This window comes from Nipponia nippon, unplaced genomic scaffold (genome assembly GCF_047370975.1).
Source record: "Nipponia nippon isolate SJK-2023a ecotype South Korea unplaced genomic scaffold, ASM4737097v1 scaffold_6, whole genome shotgun sequence".
Classification (NCBI taxonomy): Eukaryota; Metazoa; Chordata; class Aves; order Pelecaniformes; family Threskiornithidae; genus Nipponia; species Nipponia nippon.
The window spans coordinates 3,680,885-3,705,890 of record NW_028262380.1 but is presented as its reverse complement, the minus strand read 5'-3'; the positions used below and the strand labels follow the sequence as shown (position 1 = coordinate 3,705,890).

Sequence of the window (25,006 nt, the reverse complement as noted above, 5' to 3'; positions counted from 1 at the left end):
TTTCCAGGTGCCCAATGTCCTGTTACCGGGACGCTGAGCAAACAGCCTGCAAACACGATCCCCTGCCTTTGTTCTGCCAGCTGGAAACCGCAGGTCGCTCTGCACCCGGACACCACCATGGACCAGAGCCTCTGAAGGAGGCGATATTCGACTGAGCAAAACACTCCTTTCATCTGACAAAGGAGACCGAAAAGGAACTTGGATTTTTTTACTGAATTGCTGGTTTTTTTCGTTCACCGAGGAACATTTTCTGTGAAAAGGTCTCTGTCCATGCAAGTGACTCAGCTCAACAAACAGCGTCGGTGATTCATTAGTCCTGAGTGTGCCAGCCATGGCTGGTGACCTGTGTGGTGCTGAGTCTCTTCCTCACCAGGAAACAGCCTTCATAAATGACATGAGCAGCGTGATTCAGGCGGTAGGACCCTGCTGCAAGCCTCCCACTCAGGTGCTCACTCCTGATTTCCCTTCCCTAGCCAGCTTTTTCTCTCCTGTTCCTCTCAACTGGCCTCTCAACTGGCTCTTGCTGCACATCTAAATGGTGCCCAGCACGGTGGAAACTCTAAGCTGGGCTGTAACGCAAACATCGAAATGACTGCACGGTGAATTCACTCAAACGACAGAACTCAAACCATTTCCCTGAACTTTCCATGAATACACATAAAAAAAATGTTACCGAAAGGAAATGAAATGGGCCAACCATCAAAGGTAAAAGATGATCCTTCATGGAATTACTTGCTCACAGATACACCTCCTGGGTCATACGTCCCAGTCCAGCTCCAACTGGAAACTTCTTATCAGGTCATTAAAACAAATCGAAATAGGAGATGAGGCAGATTTCTAATGCGGTCTGAGAAACGGTGAGAGTGCATTAAAAAAGTCATTCCTTTTCTCTGTATTCAGGCCAAATATCCAACTACCCAGCAGCTCTCCAAGTCCCAATGTTTCAGGTTTGCCTGAATCTTGCAGATAATTTCCACACAGACGGAGAAAAATTGTTTCAAATAAAATAACTGTGATCCTACGCAACTTAAACATAAATCTTCAAAAATAAGAATGCCTGTTTGGCGAAACAAGCACATTAAGCCCTGTTGTCTTCTTAAACGTGAAGGGTCTTTTTCACCTTTTGCGATTCCCGCTGTACTTCAAGGCTGCTGTGATATTCCTGCTACCAAGGCGTTGTACAAACCGCAGAACAGACCCAACATGGAAAGGCGCTTAATTCATGTACAATTTTTTCCTATTCCTATCCAGATAATGAAATTAGAGTCCATCTTGCAGCTGAAGCCCAGCCTGTGGACCAGAAGACCACAGCCCACTACAATCCTATCTACACACTGTCAGGTTTTCTTATCTCCCAGTGTCCGTTTTCCCCCTCTGCTGCTCACTCATATCAGTGTTTATGCAGTTGCACAAGGCAGTGTGATATAGAAGAAAAATGCTATATAAACACAAAAATAGGCATAGCTTTAAACTTTTTTCAGCTTGAAGACCCCTAAAAGCTAGTGGAGGATCAGCTCCCTCTTGTGCATAGTTCAGCCTACAGACCGCGGTCCTATTTGTCTTAGTTACCTTCTGCTGAAACTTGCTGGTCACGTAGACGGATCGAAGCAGGTCCCTTTAAATCCTTTGTTGTGCTTGCACAAGTGGAAAACAGCTCCTATAAAAAAAAAAAAAATCCCTTCTGTTTGCCAAGCCGTGTGTACAGCTTATGAATCACTAAATGGCAGCCACGTGTCAGCAAGGAAGTGTCTTGCGTTTGACCTTTATTTATAGTAGCAAGAGCACTTTGCAGCGTATAGTTATGATGATCTAATTATCCTTGCTCACCAAGAAACATCGGATCAATTGCCTACATAATATGTTTTTTCCATTAAAAAAAAAAAGAATAATACCTGGCTAATAGTTATCGGTCTGGAGGAACTGTCAGAAAGCCCTTTCAGTTTGTTGCCTTTGTGTGTTTGGACGGCAGAGGACTTCTTTGGAGGTTTTTCTCTGGGATCCTGATGGAAAGGGGGACTCGAAATCAAGACAGCTTGACAACCCTGTTGACCGATCTTTTGACACACCTCTCTTGTTCGATATATACCCTTGTTTCACAGAATCAAGCTGCAAGTTCGGGAAGCAATAAAGTGCTGAGCCCTCTCCTTGCTGTACACAGGTAATTTGATACATATGCTTATTTTTTAGTAAATCCCACACATCAGAGAGTACTACTGAATCAAGACAAAGTACCTCTGGGCTGCTATCCACTGGGGAGCCTGGAGATGTGTTTGAATTATGCAAGGGTGTAAGTGGCATGCCTGGTTCTTCCTCGTATGCAAGAGAGCATTTTGTACCTTTGCAGATTAAGGGCCAAGTCTAGCGGACGTGATGAGTTGAATTAACGCTCCCTGCATTAGAAGGGGGTTCTTTATTTCCCCCTGTCCTCTTTGCCCCTGGGCAGTGGGATAGTGTTCTGCCAGATTAGGGAGTTAAATCTGCTCTCAGAAGGGTTTGCTGCAGTGGAGGGAGGAGACCTGCATGGCCATGGGTAAGGGTGAAGGTGAGAAACAAGGCTGAGGTGGTCTCCATCTAAGGTCAACACAGCGTAAGCAATGGCCTTTTTTTATAGCGTGGGCATCTGAGAGCTGCACACTGGGTCACACGATGAGGTGGGTGAGAGGTGCGTGTTGGGCCACATTAGGAGCACCCCAGCACGTCCAGGCATGTGACAGAAAAGGGATCTGTTGCCCAGAAGGGATCCCACGAGCATAGATCCCTGCTAACAACAGGGCCACACCACCCTTCCACTTTGGGTCTAGTGATCCAGGCAACCTCCTGTGTCTGGCACATGGGAAGAGAGCAGGAAGGCAACCAGGGCGACGAGTGAGAAAAGAGAGTGAGATGAGGGCCCGAAGCATAAAGATTAGTCCCTCGGGCTATCCAGACTCCTGCCCCGATGAGGAAGGGCAGCAATCACCCTCTTACCACTAGCCTGAGCCAGGCTTTGTCCTGTGTGACTGCCTGAGCCCTGCAATCACGCCCTCACACATCCCAGCTAGCAGTACTTAGAAGAATCAAAACCAAGCCCAACGGCCCTTGTGAGCTCTGTTAGCCATGGTGATACAACACACTACCTTTCTGCAGACCTGTCACTGAGGAATCCGGCAAGGAGATTGCAGAGGATGTTCTAACCATGCTGTTGATCACCATGTGCTGGCTTCCCCATGCCCACCACGCTCTACACCTGGAAGTTCAAACCTGCCAGGAGTAGAGAGCACCAGTTTCTGCTGCTCCATGATCTCTCTCTGCCCTCCCCACTGGGATCCTTTCCATTAGCTCCAAGACAGAGATAAGCCAGCATCCCTCACCTGTTCAGAGCCTAAGGTCCATCCTGTGGTGAGCTGCTGCAACCCCACTAGGCAGCTCAGTGACACCATGCTGGGCAACCCTGCTTCTCCTTCAACTTTTTTTAATTAAAGCTCTTCTAATCAGATAGAGGGCTCCATTCTGCTTTAGATGTGGGTCAGGGATGCAAGAGCAGCCTGTTGCCTTCCCTCCACCACTGGGTCTCCCTGTCCGGTCAAACCAACTCAGCACGAAACTGAATTCTTGATGGTCAAATGCCACTGACATGTAGGTTAGTTGGTGGCCACTCCCAGAGGTGGCATGTATCAGCAGGATCAGGCCTTTAATCATACTGTCCTTCATGGATTCCCATTGTCCCCCTCAAATTCCTCTGTGGCTCTTTCCTACACTTCCCTTTCCCCTGCTTTGTCTGGTTTAAAATTGTGCTGATCCCCATGTTTCATTCTCCAGGACAAGGCTGGGCTGTTGCAGACATCCAGTCACTACCCAGCATGCTCAGCTCTGCTCTGGAAACCCTTTCCCTGTGTCCACAGCAGCGTACCGGAAGGAGTCACCTCGGTGACTGTCTCCAAACAGCCCCAGCACCATCTGGATCTCAAACCACAACCGCATTCTTGGAAAGGGTGCACGCACCCTGATGTTGGGTTGCTGCAGCAACCATGCTTGACATCATCACCTTTTTCCATGTCCACCGCTGTCATGCAAGAGGTTGTGAAAGCCTCTTTGGCATTGTCAGGCAGCTGCATATTTTGATGTTGGGGAGGGGACTCCTACTCAAAACCAGGAGCATGGGGAGCAGATGTGTCATGTCTCCAGAAGAGCAGGGCAGTACAATGTGCCTAGCGCAGCACCGAACGTGGAGCCACAAAGCAAAACAAACAAGGAAACAAAAGGCCATGGTCCCACGAGGCTGGAGGTTGCTGCCTCCAGCAGCAAAAAGGAGCAAGCGCAGAGCTGGCTTGGCAGCACCAGGATATTCTCCAAAGATATCCCTGGCTGTCTGCACAGGGGCTTGCTACTCCAATACAAAACCCTTCTTTCCTGCAGGACTCCAGGGACACAGTTGGGAGCAGAGTCACCATTCAGCCCACGTACACCAGCAGAGTGGAGCCACCCTATGGACTCCATCCTCAAATGACTTTGGCATCCTTGAGGGAGGTGAGTCCTGGAGCTTGTTCCAGACCTCCTGTGCAGGTGCAAACAACACATGGCTCTTACTTTTGGTGGTAACTGTGGCCATTTTACAACCAGGGCAGAGTCTGGATGCCAGAATTCAAAAGTTTTTATCAGATGCCAGAAAACATGTCATTTCTGTGTCGACACCTTTTATCCACCTGAGATGCTTCTGGGGCTGGTCCTATTCAACATCTTCATTGATGATCTGGAAGAGGGGATCGAGTCCACCCTCAGTAAATTTGCAGATGACACCAAGTTGGGTGGAAGTGTGGATCTGCTGGAGGGCAGGAAGGCTCTGCAGAGGGACCTGGACAGGCTGGGTCGATGGGCCAGGGCCAACGGTATGAGGTTCAACAAAGCTCAGGGCCGCGTCCTGCACTTGGGTCACAACAATCCCAGGCAACGCTGCAGGCGTGGGGAGGAGTGGCTGGAGAGCTGTCTGGCGGGAAAGGACTTGGGGGTGTTGGTCGACAGCCAGATGAACATGAGCCAGCAGTGTGCCCAGGTGGCCAAGAGGGCCAATGGCATCCTGGCCTATATCAAGAACAGTGTGGCCAGCAGGACCAGGGAGGTGATGGTGCCCCTGTACTGGGCACTGGTGAGGCCGCCCCTCGAATCCCGTGCTCAGCGCTGGGCCCCTCAGCCCAAGAAGGCCATGGAGGGGCTGGAGCGTGGCCAGAGCAGGGCAGCGAGGCTGGGGCAGGGGCTGGAGCCCAAGGCTGGGGAGGAGCGGCTGGGGGAGCTGGGGGGGCTCAGCCTGGAGAAGAGGAGGCTGAGGGGAGCCCTCATCGCTCTCTGCAACTGCCTGAAAGGAGGCTGGAGCCGGGGGGGTCGGTCTCTTCTCCCCAGGAACAAGCGATGGGACGAGGGGGAACGGCCTCAAGCTGCGCCAGGGCAGGTTTAGGTTGGGTATTAGGAAAAACTTCTTCACCAAAAGGGTGGTCAAGCATTGGAACACGCTACCCAGGGAAGTGGTTGAGTCTCCATCCCTGGAGGTATTTAAAAGACGGGTAGACGTGGTGCTCGAGGACATGGTTTAGTGGCGGACTTGGCAGTGATAGGTTAATGGTTGGACTCGATGAGCTTAAGGGTCTTTTCCAACCTAAACGATTCTATGATTCTATGACAAGGGACATTGCCAGCTCACGCCTTGTCATCAGGAGTGTCCTGATCTTTGGCATCCTTCCTAAAGCCCATCCTTGCAGTTGCTCAGTTAGAGAAAGCCAGGTTTTATGATGTCACGTACACACCAGAATCCCTTGAATCTTCTAGCCTCCGGTTTGGTGCTTTATGCGGAAGCCTAAAACTTCAGTTAAATGCCATGTTTGTGGGGAAGAGAAGGAGGAAGGACTGACTTAATGACTTTCAAATATGTGAGCTGGTTATTCCTGGAGCATCCCTGCAATCCCTTGCGGAACATGTGAATTTTCAAGCAGGAATGTTTGTTGTTTCCACAGCAGAGGCTTCTGGCTAGCTAAGCCAGGAGTGCTTCATTAACATGAAACATTAACATCTCCTCCTTTTGTAAAGCTGCAGAACCTCAGAGGGCTTTGGAGGCCACCACAGGATCTGGACGGCAGCTTCATGGGCAGTTACTATCAAGTCTCTCCTCTGCTCCAGAGGAGCAACATCCAGAGGGGAAAGAGAAGGGACCCAGCCTGACTCTCAGTCGGCGAGAGCTACACAGGAGGCAAAAGAGAGACAACCCTGCAGCTTCCTTCTTCCAGCCATGGATAAAGATTGTGGACCTTCCCTACCCCTTCAGACTCGCTCTGCAGGGACAGAAGGAAAAGGGGAGCAAGAACGAGTAGTTTAATATGCAACAGAGCTGATAACACCCAATGACTCCACGTGGATTTGTGGTCCCACTCTGGTACAAATTGACTGCAAACTTGTAAAAGCTTTATATCTATGACTCTTCTACCATGAAACCTGGTGGAAGTTGGTCAAACACTTCAAGAGAAGTTGAAGTAGAGGAGGTCACAGATGAAGCCAGTCCTCTCTTCCACACATGTGCAAAGTGTGCTCACAGAATTTATGTTTTATTAAGAGACCGAGATAAAGCTATCTCCATGGCAGACATCTGTGGAAACAAGCTCAGTAGAGACAGGGGAGCCAAGAGCAGGGGCAGAAAGCCAGAGCCTTTAGCCAAGAGCAACAGGTTAGTCAGGTCTGGGATGAGGTTACACCCAAGAGACGGGATGGACAGCATGACGCAGTCATGTTTCTCAACACCACCCCACTCCCAGGCCTGCTTCACACCATGCAGACCCAGTCAAGCTGCTTGGGAATTTTCTAGACAAATATTTTTTCCCATCAGAACATGCAGATTTGTGGAATGCTGAACATTTCACAGAAAACACGTTGCATTCAGTGAACCTCTGGTGGAGCACAGGCAGGGAGATGTTTCCACTGGACAAGACAAATTTCCATTGGGAACTTCACTGCCAGTTGATGCGGTGGTGTGAGAAACTCCTTACAAACCAACTTGTCCATACTTCCAGGGAACCAGACTTGTAGATTTGCAATCAGGATCCCAGGTTATCCAGGCAGAGGACTTAATGAGCTCAAGGCTTCTACAAAAGTGTCCCTGATAGCTCCTAGTCAAATGCTGGGATAAGCTTGGCAGTTCCTGGCTTTGGGGCAGCTCGTTACAGATGCAGTCCCAATTCACATTATCTCCCGGCTGTTGGACTGTGCTTTGGTGAGCTTCACTGCCCCTTCAGCCAGGCAGCCCAAGGAGCCGTCCAACCAAATGGCCTAGGTAGACCTAAATCTGGTTGGACTGCCTGAGGTCATTGCTCCTTCTTTTACCCCAAGAAATCCCTGCAGCCACCGTCTGAAACCAGCACAGTTCTTGTCAGCTTGGAATAGCAGCTTTAAAACTGGCAAGAATCACACCAGCTCCAGTCTGCAGTGCTGGGTCCTGGGGTCCATGTTTGAGCCTGGAAGCACTCAGATTTGGCATGGCCTCAGACAAAAATGTTAGGAGATTTCCATTTGGAAAGGAAAATACAGATTTTTGTAGCAAGTGAGGACATAAATGAAATTTACCTTTCCAAGAAATTTCTAGTGCTGACTACACTCATGCTCTGACAGCCCAGAACCCTTCAAACTCATCTGCTAGCCATGCCTTTCTATGAGATATATGGTCCCACCAAGCTACATTTCTAACATGGTAGAAGTCCACTTTTTCCTGATCTCAGGGCCAAGGTTTAGCAAGTCCAGCCAACAGTTTCATGGATACAGATGAAGCAGAGGTGAGAAGACAGTGACCCACAACCATCAGCTGTGTGAAGCCTGGGAAGTAACACGTTCAAGGTGGTCCATGCACAGAGTCTTTCTCTCCTGCAGAATTCCTGCACCATTTATTGGCCTTCATAGCCCTGATGTGCAGAACGGAAAAATTTTTACTCTAGATCCTCACCTCATCTGTTCCAGGTGTTGGCAGATACAGTGATCAAGGCAGAAAAAGACAGGTTATTCTCACAGTTAGAAGTCTTTAATGACATTATCGGTGATATAATAATAGTGACACTGCTGAGAAGTCTGCAGTCTCTCCTTGCCATTTTTCTTATGTTTATCTTTTCCTTTGCTTTGGGGAAAGCATTCAATAGCACTGTCCTGCAGTGTTTTGACTGCAGACCCCACCGGGAAGCTGAGCCAGGCATGGGATAATGGCTTTAAACTCAAAGAGGTTAGATTTAGATTAGATACAAGAAGGAAATTCTTCACCATGAGGGTGGTGAGGCACTGGCACAGGTTGCCCAGAGAAGTTGTGGATGCCCCCTCCCTGGAAGTGTCCAAGGCCAGGTTGGATGGGGCTTTGAGCAACCTGGTCTGGTGGAAGGTGTCCATGCCCATGGCAGGGGGGTTGGAACCAGATGATCTTTAAGGTCCCTTCCAACCCAAACCATTCTATGATTCTATGATTCCATGATATCAAGAAAACCAACACAACTATTATGGATAGACACCTCAGTTATGTCTGATAACCCCATGAACTATCCCACAGCCGGAGCCTGGCTCTGGCAAAGGAGTGGAGCATGAGTCCAGGAAAGCCAGGTTTGCTCCTGCTGCTGCTGCTGCTGGAGGGGACAGAGGAGCCAAGGCAGACGGTGGTCACTTCCCCTCTCACCCTGCCTCCGAATCCCTCAGCCATGATGCCAGATAAGAACTCATGCTTGAATAGGCTGGTGACCCAATTAAAGGAGCCCAGAAGGGACACAACATTTCAGATTTTAGGTTAGTCAGAACAAGGGAATAATGAAAAACTGTAAAGGAGCATTGAGGGAGCAGTGATACAAGAAGTGAAATTCACTGTTCGTTTTGGGATGCCGTCCCAGAAGCCATTACTACAGTGGGTTACTCATTCCCTCATATCCTGCATTCACTAACGGATCAGGAAACACTACACAGTGATGGTGTTAACCAGGAGGCATCTCAGATCACATCGTAATCACTGCTGAGGTGTCTATCTAGACATACCATCTATATACACATATATTCACATGTCTTAGAATCATTGAACATTTTAGGTTGGAAGGTACCTCTGGAGGTCTCTGGTCCAACCTTCCTGCTCAAAGCAGGGCTACTTAGCTCAGGTTGCTCAGGGCCTTCTCCAGTTGAGTTTTGACTGTCTCCAAGGATGGAGATTCCCCCACCTCTCGGTGCCCGGGTTCTGTATTTGACCATGCTCATGGAGAAGAATTTTTTCCTTCTATGTGATTGGAATTTCCCATGTTGCAGCTTGTGCCCACTGCACATTGCCTTTCCACTGTCCACTTCCAAAACAAGTCTTCTCCGTCTTCTCTACACCCTCCCATTAGGTAGCTCTAAACATCCATAAGCTACCATCTTGCCCTGCCTTTCTGCAGGCTGAACAAATCCTGCTCTCTCAGCCTCCCCTTGTATCTCATGTACTCTAGCTCCCTGACCATCTTGATAGCCTCCACTGGGCTTGTTCCACTATGTCAACGTCTGTCTTTCACCAGGGAGACCAAAATAGGACACAGTAGCTGGATGTGTCTCCAAAGTGTTGAACAGAAGGAAATAATCACTTCCCTCAACCTGCACCCTTGTTAATACAGTGTTATTTGTGGCTCATCACTGCAAGAGCACACTGCTGGCTAGTGTCCAACTTGCTGTCCACCAAGATCCCCAGGACCTTTTATGCAAGGTTTGGGTTGGTTTTTTTTTATCCAGGAGACTCATGGCCAGCTGTACATTTATATCCACATATACTGTCTATATCCACATCTAAATCAAAAAGTCAGGGTCATTGTGGCTGCTCCCTGGAGAGGGAGTCGGGGACCCTTCCCATTCTCCTGCTAGGAAATGCCTTTCCTGCTGTCACTGCTCCCACTGCTCCCATTGCAAGACAACACACAGAAACCCCCAAACAAAACCAGGCCAGTACAGCCAATTACCCTGCTTCAACCTCTTTGCAAATGAGGGCCTTACAGGTCAACTATCCATACGGCCAGTCACATTTGTTGAGCGCAAGTACTTTCTCAGGGGCTTAGACCTTCCCATTTTACTCTGTAAAACAAGGCTGTGGACTTTTTCATTACAAAAGGTCAAATAGCTCCTTCACGCCCCTTGAACAAGCTACAAATGATCTAATTAACTTGGACTATCTCCGTACTGCCAAAGGCACCCTCGCCAGGAAGCAGTTTCTGGTCTCGAGGTTAAATGCTGTGGGCTCTTGTCTATACTATTTGCCTGGAATAGACTAACCATGTCCGCTCTGAGCTGCTGCAAGTCTCTTCTGGGTCCCCTGGTGCCTTTGTGCACAAAATGAAATTATTCTATTTTTTTTCAGCTCAAAGACCTTGTGAGGGCTGTGTCGCAACCCACCAGAGTGGTGTCCAGGGTTTGTGTTGAGTGCCCTTGGACAAAACTGTGGGCATATGGGCATGGCAGATGGTGCAAGACATGCTGGGATAGTGCTGGAGACCGTGTAGGTTGGCCGGAGCCAATCTACAACTTGAATGCTTTAAGCCATGGTACCCTAACGAGGCAGCAAGGCATATGAAATGAAGTCACAGGCTGTATGCAGCCCCCACCCACAGGTTCCTCAGCCCCAGCATGAGCCCAGCACTGACAAACATGGGCCAGGACAGCACTTCCCCATGACCAGGTTATTTTATCAGTGCCCAAATATAAGCTGCAGCTCACGGTTGTCACCATGCTGGGTGGGCTGCTGGTCTCACCCCCAGGTCAGCCTCAGTAGCTACGTCTGCTGCTGGGAGGTCAGTCCCCAGTCTGGCTGTCCCAGGGGTCCTGGCAATACACACATGGGGCATGTACATGCTCTACAGGGCACCTACATGCCATTACTTGTCTTGTCACCATGTGGAGTGGAGATACACCTGGTCTCCTAGGCAGCTGGGCATCTGCCCCTCACCTCTTCTGCACGCCAAACCGTTCCCTCCCGCCATTGCCTTCCTGCCCCCAAACATGGCATTTATCTTTCTCTTAAAGTTGGCAAGCCCATGTTACTCAAGGTCAGGCTATTTAAACACCAGCTGCAGTGTTTGCTTTGCTTTTTGGTCAAGCAGTTTCAGCATGTACAGCACTTCCTCTTCTGAGACATCTGAGGACTGAGACTGTGACCTTTGGCGGCTGTTTGGGTGCAGCAGCACAGGCAGCAGTCCCAGGGGTGAGCGGGTTGAAAGAGAAAAGCTCTCTTCCTCCCCCTCCATCCTTTTATGGGCAAATTCGGACCAAAGCAAGCAGCCAGCTGCGGGTGAAACACACGGCTTGGACGCGGCAAGGAGGACCTTCTCCATGCAGCCCATGGCTGAAGCAGTAAAGTGGCCCAGCACTGGCTCAAGCACAGGGGTAAAGCCTCAGCCCATCCTCTGAGCCTGGGCAACATTTAGATTCAATACCTGACTTTCAGATGGCTAAAAGTAAGGGAAATTAACCCCAATGGAAATTGGACGTGAGTGTGAAATAGTACCTACCACAATGTACCACTTCTGCTAAAGCTTTTATGCATATTCATCTGTTGCTGAAGCCTTTCTGCTGCCTTATGTAGCAGGAGCTGTTAAGCTTTATATCAGGGCAGCATAAGCCCAAAGGTTCAGGAAAAGGCTGGAAAGATCAGGAAGGAAAGACCCATGATTGGACTGATTTGGCTGGTTGGATCAGTAGATGGGGAGGCTGAACGCTCCCAAAGACCTTCTGGGTCAGCAGAAGGAGCAGAATACACAGCCTGACACACTCATCCCCTTCCCGCAGCAGAGCCCACCACGGGCAAGAGAGCAGTAATGTAATACTGTCTCTGGGAGGCTTTTCCTGGCAGGTGTCATGAAATGAAGCAAGGTTATGTCCTTTTGCCCAAAGATGTTTATAAAGCTGCTGATGAAAATGGAAGTGACTGCAGAAGGCCAAATAGCACCATCTGCCTTGGCAGATTCTGGCAGGACTTGGGGTGGTGCAGTCTGGCTTCTGGCTAAGATGCGAAAATAAATTCTTCTCTGGTCTTTTGAAAGAAAACTAGAGGAAAGGACCATCTTGAGAGGCATGACTGTCTTTCAGCTCCACCTCACTTCAGCTGAATTTGTAAGGACTCAACATTTTTGCAACCCTGGCCAGATGCGTGCGCCCACACACACAATCACACACAGGTGTCCACATCGTCCAAAGAGTTCAGATCCCACTTAGGCACCAAAGCAAAGCACGGTTTCTGAGCACAGTGCGTAGCAAAGGTGAGAACTGCAAACGGTGACAGCCTTTGGACCACATTTTCAGAGCATATCGGAGTCCTTCCCACCCTACAGAGACTTCTGTTGATAATCTGGCTACTTATTTTGATACCTAATAAGAAAATGTGGCCCCAGCAGAGGAAGTGGGATTTTTTTCAAACGTTCAGGCCAAGATGTCTTGCCTGAGCATTGACCAAGCAGCACATCTCAACCAAAGTGAACTCAAGGGATGGTTTAACTCATATAAGCAAATACATTAAACCAGCCTCAGGTGCCTCCTTAGTGCAACGTGGCAGGACACGTTATATATGCTCAAGAGAAGCCAGGTTATGACCAGAGTGCTGGATCCTGGGCTCCCAAGTCCTCTGTTCACGGCGTCCCTCTCCTGATAAAGCAGAAAAACCTCCAATATAAGAGTATTTTATGCTACCTGGTGAAACTTGCACTCAGGCACGTAGAAACCGACAGCTCTGCACACGGGGTCAGCCCTCCTCCTACAAAGGCTCCTGATACCTTGACTTTAAAATACATTACATGCAGCACTGGTTGTTACAGTCTGCAGCTATTCCAAATTTGCATCTGTTATTAGACAGCTCAGTATGTGGCCTATGAACTTCACACCTCTGAATCTCAATAATGTCCTTTAGCTCATAACAGGCTAATTGATGCCGCATTTGCAGCGAGCAGCTCCCGCGCTAGCCCTGCCTCGAAGGTTAATGGGTTGGAAACTTGCAGGGGTTTCTGATCTGAGCAGTGGAAGAGAGATCGTAGAGTTTTGGGTAGAAATGTTTCCTTTTAGCTCTTGGGAAGGTCACCACTGAATCAAAATGTTTCATTGTCAGCCCAAGGAACAGGAGGTCTCCGTTGATCTGAAGCTGGTGTATCCCATGGGGTACTTGGAACTGGCCTCTAGATGTAAGAAACACCACCTTCGGTGCTGCTCAGTTGTGGCTTCCCCAACGATGCTCAGAGGCAGCACAGAGACTCACTGTCCCCGATGGGATGATGTTGCCCAGAGTGTGGACACTAAGGACTGAGAAGAATTTTTCTTCCCCTCCAAACTTCAGCCTGTCTTTTGTACCTTCACCTCCAGCCTTCAGACCCTCCAGCTGCAAATCAGCTAGAGCGGTCACAAGGACAACTAACCAGCCTCATGTCTTACCTTGTGGACAAAGTCACCTCACACTTCTGGCTCTGAATGGGGCAGGAGTTGTCAGCCAGGTGCATGCCTCGGCTTGTCCTGGGCTACCTCTGGCACGAAATGTCCTCCTTGGCCCTGTGGAGGGAAGCCAGATGGGGAAGCTGATGTTAATTTGCAGCTGCAGCAAAGCAGAGACTCGTAGCCGTCAAAACAGTGAGTGCTAGCATTGTGACTTCCCTCTTCCCTCGTGATCTGTGGGAAACGGGAGGGGAGCCAGGCTCTGCATGGGGACACTCAACAGCGTGGAGCTTCCCAGGCACAGGCACCTCTTTCTTTGCCTTGATAGGTCACCCACTGGTAGCTGAAGGGCACGTGCTAAGCCTTTAAAGGTCACCAAGTTGAACTGGGATAGCATGGACCACAGACAGCACACAGCACAGTTCATGGCCCAGCTTGCTTTGGTCACATCCTTAAATTAGGGTGGCAGTTTCCAGCCTCGCTGATTCCCCTGTATTCCCTGCTGGGAAGCCAGTTTTACAAGGAAACGAAAACCTACCTCAAGCCCCCGTTCTTCTTGACCAAAGCACAAGTCCTATTTAAAGACACCTGAAGCCAGAGATCACAACAACCTGTCTTAAAAACCAGCATGCTTGCTAATTGACTCAACATGCATTGAGTCCGTGGCTTCACACCACCAACTCTTTGCAGAAAAACCTGCTGAAGGTATTGCTGCCTGCTTCATCCTTCCCCACCCATCATTGCACACTGCAACTGCCTTGTCCTCTCAGTTGCAACCAGCACGGCTTTCAAAACAACCACACTTGCTGTTGTTGTTTACCTATTTTTTCAGGTGGATCAGCCTCCATAACTGCATGTCTGTGTGACTGTGCAGTCAATAGGCAGAGAGGAGATGGCATAGATGAAACTGTGGATGGGCACTAGGAAGGGGATGCATATTTATGTTTTACTAGTACTGAGGGACTCAGGCTAAGCAGATGCAAAGGCAGGCAAGTACCTTCAGGTCCCAAAGGTGCTGCATCGTCTGCCCGATGCTTCTGATCCACACAAGGCTGGGGAAGAAGGCAACAGCATCTTCTCTTATGTGCCTCAACTGTAAAACAAGTACTTGCTCAAAACTGCAAACAAAGCTTGGTCTAAGCATTGCTGAGATTACTCTTCTGGATTAGGATCAAGAAAACAATGAGATGTTCATCACAGCCAGCCTTGTTGCAGGTGTCTAAACTCTAGTAGAGATGCAGTTAGACCTGTCTACACTGTGCCAGTTCCCACTGAATCCAGACAGTCCAGTAAAGGATCCACAGCTGATCTGCAGAGGCAGGTTAAACAAGCACTTTGACTTGGTATTAGATGGTTTGGAGAGCGTGGTGAGCATGGAATATTAAGCACACAGCGATGGCACAGTTTCTAAGCCATTTTATGTATGGTTCCTGTGGAGGTGACTTACCCCCTACCTGCACAAAGCCTCTGGCCAGTAATTAGTCTTAGAATCATATCCACCAGAAGACAGGAGAAACTCTCACTGCATACCACCAAAACTCCCGCAGCATCCTCACAAGTCCTGAGATCTAAAAATTAATGGGGACCCTAACCTAACATCAGGTATTCAGGTAGAAAAATGTGGGACCAGCAGAACAGCCATCAAGGTCCATTCATCCCGGTGACTTGTCTTTGGCCATGGCCAAGAGTGGATGTCTAGAGAAGAGTGTCAGAATACAGCAAATAGTGTGAGATACTTCCCCAAACTAACCAGTCAGCTTTCAACAATTTGTGGCTTCCTGTGCCATACAGTGTTTTCATATTTAATTACCCGCGGTGAATTTTTCTTCCATGAATTTATCTAGCTGCTTTATGAACCCCCATTGATTTTCTATATCCGCAACATCCTGTTGCAAGGAGTTCCACAGCTTAATTATACACTGGGAGAAGAACCACCTCCTCTTGTTTGTTTTGGACTTGCAATTTCTGGTTTCATCTGATGTCCTGTAATTCTTGTACAGATAGAGATGGTGAACATACTCTCCCTGTCCACCCTTCCCATACCACTCAGTGATTTATAGTCCTCTGTCGTAACCTTTCTCCTATGTCTCCCTTCCAGCCTGATGAGTCCTCATCTACTTAGTGACATGGCAGCCACCACACAGTTTGGAGCATCTTGGTGTCCTGAGTCTTTTCCAGCTTCACTTTGCGTTCACTTGCCTTTTGAGGACAGGGAACCATCTTTCAGATGCTCCCTAAGGGAGACCACAAGCAGCTGAGGCCCCTTCCCATGAGGGTGCGTGTATCCCATACGGGCTCAAAACAAAGGGGCTGCCTGCCAAACACGTGAACGTGGAAGTCCATCAGGCCAAAGCAGCTCTAACAACTCTAGTAACACATTCCTTCTTGCTTCACTGAGACGATAGGAGTCAACTCTTAGTGTTTGCAAATGGTCTTGGAGGGTTGCATTTTTTGAAAGGGGAGAAAGATGCCAATATTTTTGTATTAGACTCCAGGGATACTGGAGGGGAAAAAAAAAGCAGAGGAGATTTGAGTTTTTCCAGGATGACTTTCCTGAATGAAAGCCTGGAGAATGGCTGACATGCCAGTGCAGAGATCTCTGACCAGTGGTATCCTCCACGAACCTCTCCCTATTCCCTTTCTATCTATGGTAGCACAGGTGCTGGGCGAACCATCTCCAGCACCCGCGGTGCTGAGGAAGCAATGTCTTCACTGCTCAGAGCAGGGCAGAGCAGACCTCACATGTGCTTCGCCGGGCAAACATTCGTGTCTGCCTGATGTTTGCAAAGTCAGCAGAGATAGGAACCAGCCCTGAAGGGCCAGGCTCGTTTTACAAACACTGACACACAAGGAACATCTAACAGCCAAGGCAGGAGGCCCCTGGGAAGCGCTGCTGAGCGTGTTGGTCCCAATCCACAGCCTGGGAAGGTGGGAAATGTAAGAGGACTTGTTGAGTATTTTCTGTCCCTGATCACAGAAATCACAAACTTGCAGAGCTGGTGTGAGACCATTTCGCCCCCCTCCCTGCTTCATGGTTATTGTCAGAGCATCTAAAAAGGTGTTCAGGGGTGCACAAACATGGACAGCCCTTCCTATGAACACAGCTAAGCCTTTAAGAGGCTCAAACTGAACTAGAAAATCACCAGCAGATCCTGTTTGAGACCAGCTGGTGTTGGCTGGCAATAACAGCCTGCCTGCCATGCAAACATCCATCTGTCTCCCCAGCACCTACGTGTCCTTTCTAGGCAGCGTCCCACAGCTTTGTCTGTCTGGGACACCCCAGGGAACCAGACTCATTTCAGCTGATATCACAACTCCAACAAAAGAGATGCTTAAATTAGAGACACTTCATAATTCCAGGTTCATTCAAATTCCTGTTCATTCAAAACCACATAAGCCCAGGACTCAAGTACACATGGTCAGAGACCATCGGTAGACACCAACATGAACGAAAGCGAGTACAAAGAAGAAAAAAAGACAACGCTTGGTGTTCCCAAACCTTCCATTTTGTAGCCATCACAGCACCGTGGTTTTTTAAGAAGATACTTAAAGGAGAACAAGGATGTTTAAAAGAAATTCTCCCCACCTGTGCTTGAAGAGACAGTGCAGGAGAGAGCATACAGGCAAATGTCTGAAAATAGAGCAAGAAGGCTGCAGACACCATGGGCTGAACAGAAGCAGGGGTCAGCCGTTGGGTACAGAAAGGCAAATGTCAGCCACAGAGCATCCACGTAGTGATGAAGGTACCAGATGCCAAGGGCCATGGATGGGACCCGCAGCTGTGCAGAGGGGTAGGAAGGACACAGCACAGAAAGCATCAGCAAGTTCTAGCTTGGAGGTGTCGCCGAGGTTAAGTCGGCCTACGCCCTGTGTCAAAACTGCTTCCCTAAAGAAAAAAAGATGGGTCATTGTCATAGGAGACTCCCTGCTGAGGGGAACAGAAGGCCCAAGATGCAGACCAGACCCACTTCTTAGGGAAGTCTGCTGCCTCCCTGAGGCCCGGGTTAAAGATGTGAAGAGAAAACTTCCTACGCTTCCTCAGATTATTATCCATTATTGGTTTTTCAGGTAGGTGATGAAGTTGCAACAAGAAATCCGAGAGACTTCAGGGCCTTGGGACAACTGGTTAAGGGATCAGGAGCACAAGTAGTGTTCTCCTCTATCCTTCCAGTTGCAGGAATGATGAGGGAAGACAGAGGAAGAGTCAGCAGATCAATACCTGGCTCCGAGCCTGGTGTCACCAGCAGAATTTTGGTTTTTTTGATCATGGGTCAGTCTACACAACACCAGGCCTGCTGGCAACAGACAGGGTACACCTGTCTCAAAGGGGGAAAAGGATCCTTGGACAGGAGTTAGTAGGGCTCCTTGAAAGAGCTTTACACTAGATTTGAAGGGGGAAAGGGATAAAACCAGGCTTGCTAAAGATAAGCCTGGAGGCAGCATTCCCATGTTTGAGGGATCGTGTGCTAACTTGAGGCCCTTCGGTCTGCTGTCTCAGTGGAGGTAGGAGATGGAGATCCATGTGGCAGCAAAGAAGCAAGGCTTATGGATGTGTTAGAAACCACGGAAGTACCTAAGAATGGTCACATAGGAATTAGGGTTTCTCCCCCCAAAAAGGTGGCAGGATCAATAGGCCAGCTGAGGTGCATCTACACCAATGCACACAGCATGGGCAACAAACAGGAGGAGCTGGAAGCCATTGTGCAGCAGGAAAACTATGATCCCATCACGGAAACATGGTGGGATGACTCGCACAACTGGAGCGCTGCAATGGACGGCTGCAAGCTCTTCAGAAGGGACAGGCAAGGAAGGAGAGGCAGTGTGGTAGCCCTGTACGTTAGGGAGTGTTTTGATTGCCTAGAGCTTAACGATGGTGATGATAGGGTTGAGTGTTTATGGGTAAGAATCAGGGGGAAGGCCAACAAGGCAGATATCCTGGTGGGAGTCTGTTATAGACCACCCAACCAGGATGAAGAGGCAGATGAAATATTCTATAAGCAGCTGGGAGAGGTCTCACAATCGTTAGCCCTTGTTCTTGTGGGGGACTTCAACTTACCAGATACCTGCTGGAAATACAACACAGCAGAGAGAAAGCAGTCTAGGAGTTCCTGGAGTGCGTGCAAGAGACCTTCCTGATGCAGCTGGTGAGGGAGCCAGCTGGGGAAGGCACCCTGCTAGACCTGCTGTTTATGAACAGAGAAGGGCTGGTGGGTGATGTGATGGTTGGAGGCCGTCTTGAGCACAGCGATCACAAAATGACAGAGTTGTCGATTCTTGGAGAAGTAAGGAGGGGCGTCAGCAGAGCTGCTACCTTGGACTTCCAGAGGGCAGACTTTGGCCTGCTAAGGAGGCCTGGTTGACCGAGTCCCTTGGGAGGCAGTCCTGAAGGGCAGAGGAGCCCAGGAAGGCTGGACATTCTTCAAGAAAGAAATCCTAAAGGCGCAGGAGCAGGCCGTCCCCATGTGCTGAAGGATGAGCAGGCAGGGAAGAAAGACCTGGCTGAACAGAGAGCTTTGGCTGGAACTCAGGAAAAAAGGAGAGTTGATGACCTTTGGAAGAAGGGGCAGGCCACTCAGGAGGACTACAGGGATGTCGTGAGGTTATGCAGGGAGAAAATTAGAAGGGCCAAAGCCCAACTAGAACTTACGGCTACTGCCTTAAAGGACAATAAAAAATGTTTCTATAAATACATTAGCAACAAAAGGAAGGCTAAGGAGACTCTCCATCCTTTATTGGATGCGGGGGAAACATAGTGACCAAGGATGAGGAACAGGCTGAGGTACTCAGTGCCTTCTTTGCCTCAGTCTTGAATAGTCAGAGCAGTTGTTCTCGGGGTACCCAGCCCCCTGTGCTGGAAGACAGGGATGGGGAGCAGAATGAAGCCCCCATAATCCAAGGGGAAATGGTCAGCAACCTGTTACACCACGTAGACACACGCAAGTCTATGGGGCTGGATGGGATCCACCCAAAGGCACTGAGGGAGCTGGCGGAGGAGCTCACCAAGCCACTTACCATCATTTTTCAGCAGTCCTGGCTAACCGGGGAGGTCCCAGTTGACTGGAAGTTAGTAAACGTGATACCCACCTACAAGAAGGGCTGGAAGAAGGATCCAGGGAACTACAGGCCTGTCAGCCTGACCTCGGTGCCAGGGAAGGATATGGAGCAGATCATCCTGAGTGCCATCATGCGACATGCACAGGAACCAGGGGATCAGGCCCAGTCAGCATGGGTTTATGAAAGGCAGGTCCTGCTTGAGTAACCTGATCTCCTTCTATGACAAGGTGACCCGCTTGGTGGATGAGGGGAAGGCTGTGGATGTTAACTACCTGGACAATAGCAGAGCGTTTGACACCATTTCCCACAGCATTCTCCTGGAGAAACTGGCTGCTCGTGGCTTGGATGGGTGTACCTTTGGTTGGGTAAAACATTGGCTGGATGGCTGAGCCCAAAGAGTTGTGGTGAATGGAGTTAAATCCAGTTGGCAGCCAGTTAAAAGTGGTGTTCCCCAGGGGTCAATATTGGGGCCAGTTCTGTTTAGTATCTTTATCAACGATCTGATCAAGGGGGTCAGTAAGTTTGCAGACGACACCAAGTTGGGCGGGAGTGTTGATCTGCTGGAGGGCAGGAAGGCCCTACAGAGGGACCTGGCCAGGCTGGATCGATGGGCCCAGGCCAACTGGGTGAGGGTCAACAAGGCTCAGGGCCGGGTCCTGCACTTGGGTCACAACAACCCCAGGCAACGCTACAGGCGTGGGAAGGAGTGGCTGGAGAGCTGTCTGGCGGGAAAGGACCTGGGGTGTTGGTTGACAGCCACCTGAACATGAGCCAGCAGTGTGCTCAGGTGGCCAAGAGGGCCAATGGCATCCTGGCTTGTATCAAGAACAGTGTGGCCAGCAGGACCAGGGAGGTGATGGTGCCCCTGTACTGGGCACGGGTGAAGCCGCACCTCGAGTGCTGTGCTCAGCGCTGGGCCCCTCACCCCAAGGCGGCCATGGAGGGGCTGGAGCGTGGCCAGAGCAGGGCAGCGAGGCTGGGGCAGGGGCTGGAGCCCAAGGCTGGGGAGGAGCGGCTGGGGGAGCTGGGGGGGCTCAGCCTGGAGAAGAGGAGGCTGAGGGGAGCCCTCATCGCTCTCTGCAACTGCCTGAAAGGAGGCTGGAGCCGGGGGGGTCGGTCTCTTCTCCCCAGTTAACAAGCGATAGGACAAAAGGGAAATGGCCTCAAGCTGCGCCAGGGCAGGTTTGGGTTGGATATTAGGAAAAACTTCTTCCCCGAAAGGGCTGTCAGGCCCTGGCCCAGGCTGCCCAGGGCAGGGCTTGAGTCCCCATCACTGGAGGTATTTAAAAAACAGGGAGATGTGGTGCTTAGGGACATGATTTAGTGGTGGCCTTGGCAGTGTTAGGTTAATGGTTGGACTCAATGATCTTAAAGGTCTTTTCCAACCTTAACAATGCTATGATTCTATGATTTTATTGTAAGATTTTGACACAACACAATTTTCAGGGGCTGGGATAAGATGTGTGTAAGCAAGAAGGGACAAATTCACTGTGTTAGCAGACACAGTGGTGTCCTAAGGCTTCAAGAAAAGGCACCAAGACAGCACAGGAGGAACAAATTAACTATGCTGGGCACAACCCAAAATCCATGAGGTCTTGTTAGACACAGGAAGGTTTTAGTCAAGACATGAGCTGGGTCTTGGCATAGTGTGTGCACAGAAATGGCAATCAGATCGAGCTGGAGATGAAATCAGAGCCGAGGGAGAGTCGTTTCAGATGGGAAAGATTAAAATGTTTTTGGGCTGCGAGGAGGAGAACCAGAAGCCAGTGGAAAGGTAAGCAAAAAGAGAGCCAAAGCAGAAGGGAGCATCAGGTGATGGAGCGAGGAGGACAGCAGGGTCAGGTCTGGGGCAGGAAAGGGGCTGGTAAAGGGAAAGGAAGAAATGTGCTCTTTTGCCAAAGTCTCCTTGGAAGAGAACCGAGAGCTCCTGTTCAGGACCAAAACTGAGGGGAGGATGAATGAGGAAATCAGCTTTATCACAAGATATCCCCCAGCAGGAGAGGAGAGGAGGGGAAGTGGATGCTGGAAGGCAGCCACGGCTGGGGGGGGTGGCCTGGGGGACCTGCGGTGAGCTGCAGAGAGCCAGGCACTGAGGAGAGAATTTATTTTGTCCCTTTTCAGCAATAGTCCATACCATGCCTTAGCCTAGGGCCACTTCCAGCCAAGGAACTCTGTCCTTCAGGTTATGCAATGTATTTGCAGGAAGCAGCCGTATGAGTCCTACCACCGGTACCTGCAATAATGTGAGGGGCGGAGGACTCATTATTTTCTCTGACAATATCGTGGCTTTCAAGCAATAACCCAGAAAGCAGCGTTGGCTTGGATGTGAAGTCAGGTCATGATGCAAGCAGATAAAAACTGGAGCTTAGGCAACTGGCATTGCAGTTCTGAGCCAATGGAAATGTTGGTACCCCTAACTTGAGAGGATCGGGAGACGCATGACGAGTAGCTATGATGTTACTCATGGTCCTGCCTGGACAACTACCCAACTCCCACACCTTTCCTTTTCTTCCTTCCCAGATGTCCAAACACCTCTGCTCCTTCTCCGACACGTGATATGAAAACTACTTGCCTCTCCATCAGCCATCAGAGCATACAAAACCTCGTTCAGATCAGAAATGTTGTACCTGGGCAGGTCACACAGCCAAAGCCAGAAGTCATTTTACCCCAATGACGTTCCCGATGCAGAGAGCTGCCCCAGGAAGGCACTGTCCCCAAGACCAGCACCAGCTATGACATGGCCACCCTCTAGTGGCCACCACTCCTCTCACGGAGACTCCTCATCTTCTATGCGAATAGCCATTGCTTACTCCTCCTTGGTGAGAGGTTAACTTGGGCGCACAAAGAAATCATTGTGGAAAATCTTGCTCCTCCCTGCCAACCATTTGCAGCAGCACTGTGTAGGCTCACAGTGCAAGAGTTCACCAACTGTGCATTAAAAATGTAGAGGAAACCATAGAAATTAAGGTGCCCACAACCATCACATCAGTTCCTCCTGATTGCAGTCCAGCAGAATATTTACCCTAGTCAGCCCATATAGCACCAGCATCAAAAAGAGACCAGGTAGAGATCAAATGCTATTAGCAGGGGGAAAAAAATACAAGTCTTGTCTGGGTGCACTTTCTTTCCATTTGTTTGGATTTTTTTAAAATGGAATATTCTGATTCTCCAACTTTTTTTTTTTATGTTTTCTACATAGGTCAACCCATCTATATCTATAAGGTGGTGTGTCAAATTAGGTGGGCATGAACACCCAGGGGAGCGTTTGCTGGGGTGGAAGGCACAAGGCAGCTACTCAGGGACAAGAGCTCATGTCCTTCGTTTCCTCAAAATAATGAGCAGATGAAACATTGCACTGCTGAGAACAACATTTCCCTCCCTAGGGTCTGTGAGGGCATCTTGGGCAGCCCATGAAACCATACCCACGGTCGCTGTGTCCACTTAAAATCTTCCCCCCACGATGCATGTTGTTCCCCAGGACACTGTGAAGGATACCCAGTGGGGTGCCATTTGAGAACTGCTGGGTTGGGACCAAAACTAAAGCTGTACCAAATCAACCAGGAAAAGAAGTGTAAATGTTTTTAAACAAAATATCCTGCGGTGATGCTAAAAAATAAACACATGCTGCTTCTGTGCGAGCAGGCAAAGGAGAACTGGAACCAAACCGGAAGGTGAAAAGGAAGCCAGCAACCCGCCGGGTGACAAGTAACTCAGATTTTTTGCATCACGCAGGATCCAGTTCTGTTGCAAAACCCAGTTTGATCCTTCCCTCACCAGCAGTCTCATCAGCGGTGAGTCATTTCAGAGGGCGAGAAGAGACTCTGGACTCACTGAGCCCCACTCCAAGCTTGTACTGGGGGACGCAACTGAGGAGGAGTGACTTATGGCAGTGTATGCACTGACAACGAGTCCTCTCCAGCCATCCTCGAGAGCAGCATTAAAGCTACATTTGCCACTGGGAAGTGCACTTCCACACCAGGTGGATGTTGTAGGGGATGCCTGTCGACCTTCTCACTTACTCTAATAGCTAACAAGTAATTGAAACACAACCAAAGCAAGCAAGGTGAAGGAATAATCTCTGGGATTTCCTGAGGTTGAAACCATTTGTCCTGCCAGTTTCATTTGATGACCCCTAGTTCTTGAGCTGTATGAGACAGAGACTAGCTAGTCCTTCTTTACACTCTCCAGACCACTCATGAGTTTCTAGACCACTCTTGTGTCCTCCCATGGTCATCTCTTCAAAGCCAAGAAGTACCTACTTGGCTGTTCCTCAGGGGAATATCTCTCCGTGCCGCTGCCCTCCTCACTGCCCTTCTCTGGACCTTTCCCAGCTCCAGCTCCTCTGGGACAGTGGAGGCCGTATCCATGGCGCAGTGCAGAGCTATTGTGATGTTTCCCCTGTGTTCTTAATTCCTATGTGAGAGTTCCTGGCACCTCACCTGTGCTGGAGATGGCTTCATTCAAAAGTTAACATATCCAAGCAGGAAAGGCATGGAGAAAGGGACTCAGTGTCAGGGAACATGCCTCTGATGAGGATGAGGATGAGGATGGAGAGGCTTGAACTATGCTCCCTCCTGCCCCCATAACCTGCATGGGAAGGAGTAAATGAGCACGGTTACATCTCTGCTGCAATGAGACGGGCCTAAAGCAAGATCTCAAGAATGTAAGTCAGGAGCTTGGAGAGCTACTGACAGTGCAGGGGAGGGCAGGAAAGTGCTTGGGCTCGCACAGAGGTGCTCGGGGACATGTGCGTGACACCCCGGTGCTCTCCCTGCTACACAGGCTGTGGTGAGCATCCAGGGTGAGCTTACAGCAACGGGGAGAGGTGGCTTACTCATGCCAGAGGAACAGAAAAGCAAGAGAGGTCAGTTCCTGTGTTATTCTTCCTCGGGAAAATCCCTCTGGATATCAGCTCTGCGCTGACATTGTTGTGCCTCTGGCTTTTGCAGACTGTCTGCCTCTCTCCCCAAGCCAACACCACATTTGTGGTGGCTCACAGGCCAGAGATGGTAACACCAGAGCTCGAGCCAGCGAGGGGGACAGGGGCCAGCACTGCCCACGGCAGGGGATCGCTCGTGACCAGTCAGTGTGGAGGCCAGCCCTGCACTTCTCCGTGGTGCTATACTTGGGACAAGCACAACCGCAGCCAGTCCTTGGCTTTGCCCTCGTTCCCCCAATGGGGACATGGGGATGGGCTTATCCCCAGGGTGACCGGGGCTGTTTCTGTCGTCCATCCCCTTACCAGGTGTTTTCTTGCTGATCTTCCCTGCTCAGATCTCTTTTGTCTTTTCCTCCCCACAGGGCTGGGCTGATGAAGCTGATTCAGGATCACGTGTTGCTTAGCAACATTTATTATCCCTGACAACATCCAAGTTTACTCCATCTGCCAAAGGGAACCAGAATGAAACAAGCCTCCCCTACCTCTGGCACGGAGAGCTTTTAACTAAATTTGCATTTATTGCAAATAAATGCGTCTCTGCATGTAGACATTACACGGGCACCCGGTGGTGCTTGTCTTTCCCCTCCATCACTGTCCAAAGCCCTTCTGTGGGAG

The 25,006-nt window shown here is 49.7% G+C and overlaps 1 protein-coding gene across 1 annotated transcript in view; it reads right to left on the bottom strand.

Annotated features, from left to right (window-relative positions):
• The window catches only part of SMOX (spermine oxidase), a 109,208-nt gene that overhangs the window by 64,005 nt on the left and 20,197 nt on the right, over window positions 1-25,006 (bottom strand). The window contains exons 2-3 of the mRNA XM_087737861.1: window positions 13,402-13,515; window positions 1,570-1,657 (exon numbers count right to left, since the gene is read on the bottom strand). The gene's annotated coding sequence lies outside the window, so the exon portion shown is untranslated. The remainder of the gene's footprint in view (window positions 1-1,569; window positions 1,658-13,401; window positions 13,516-25,006) is intronic.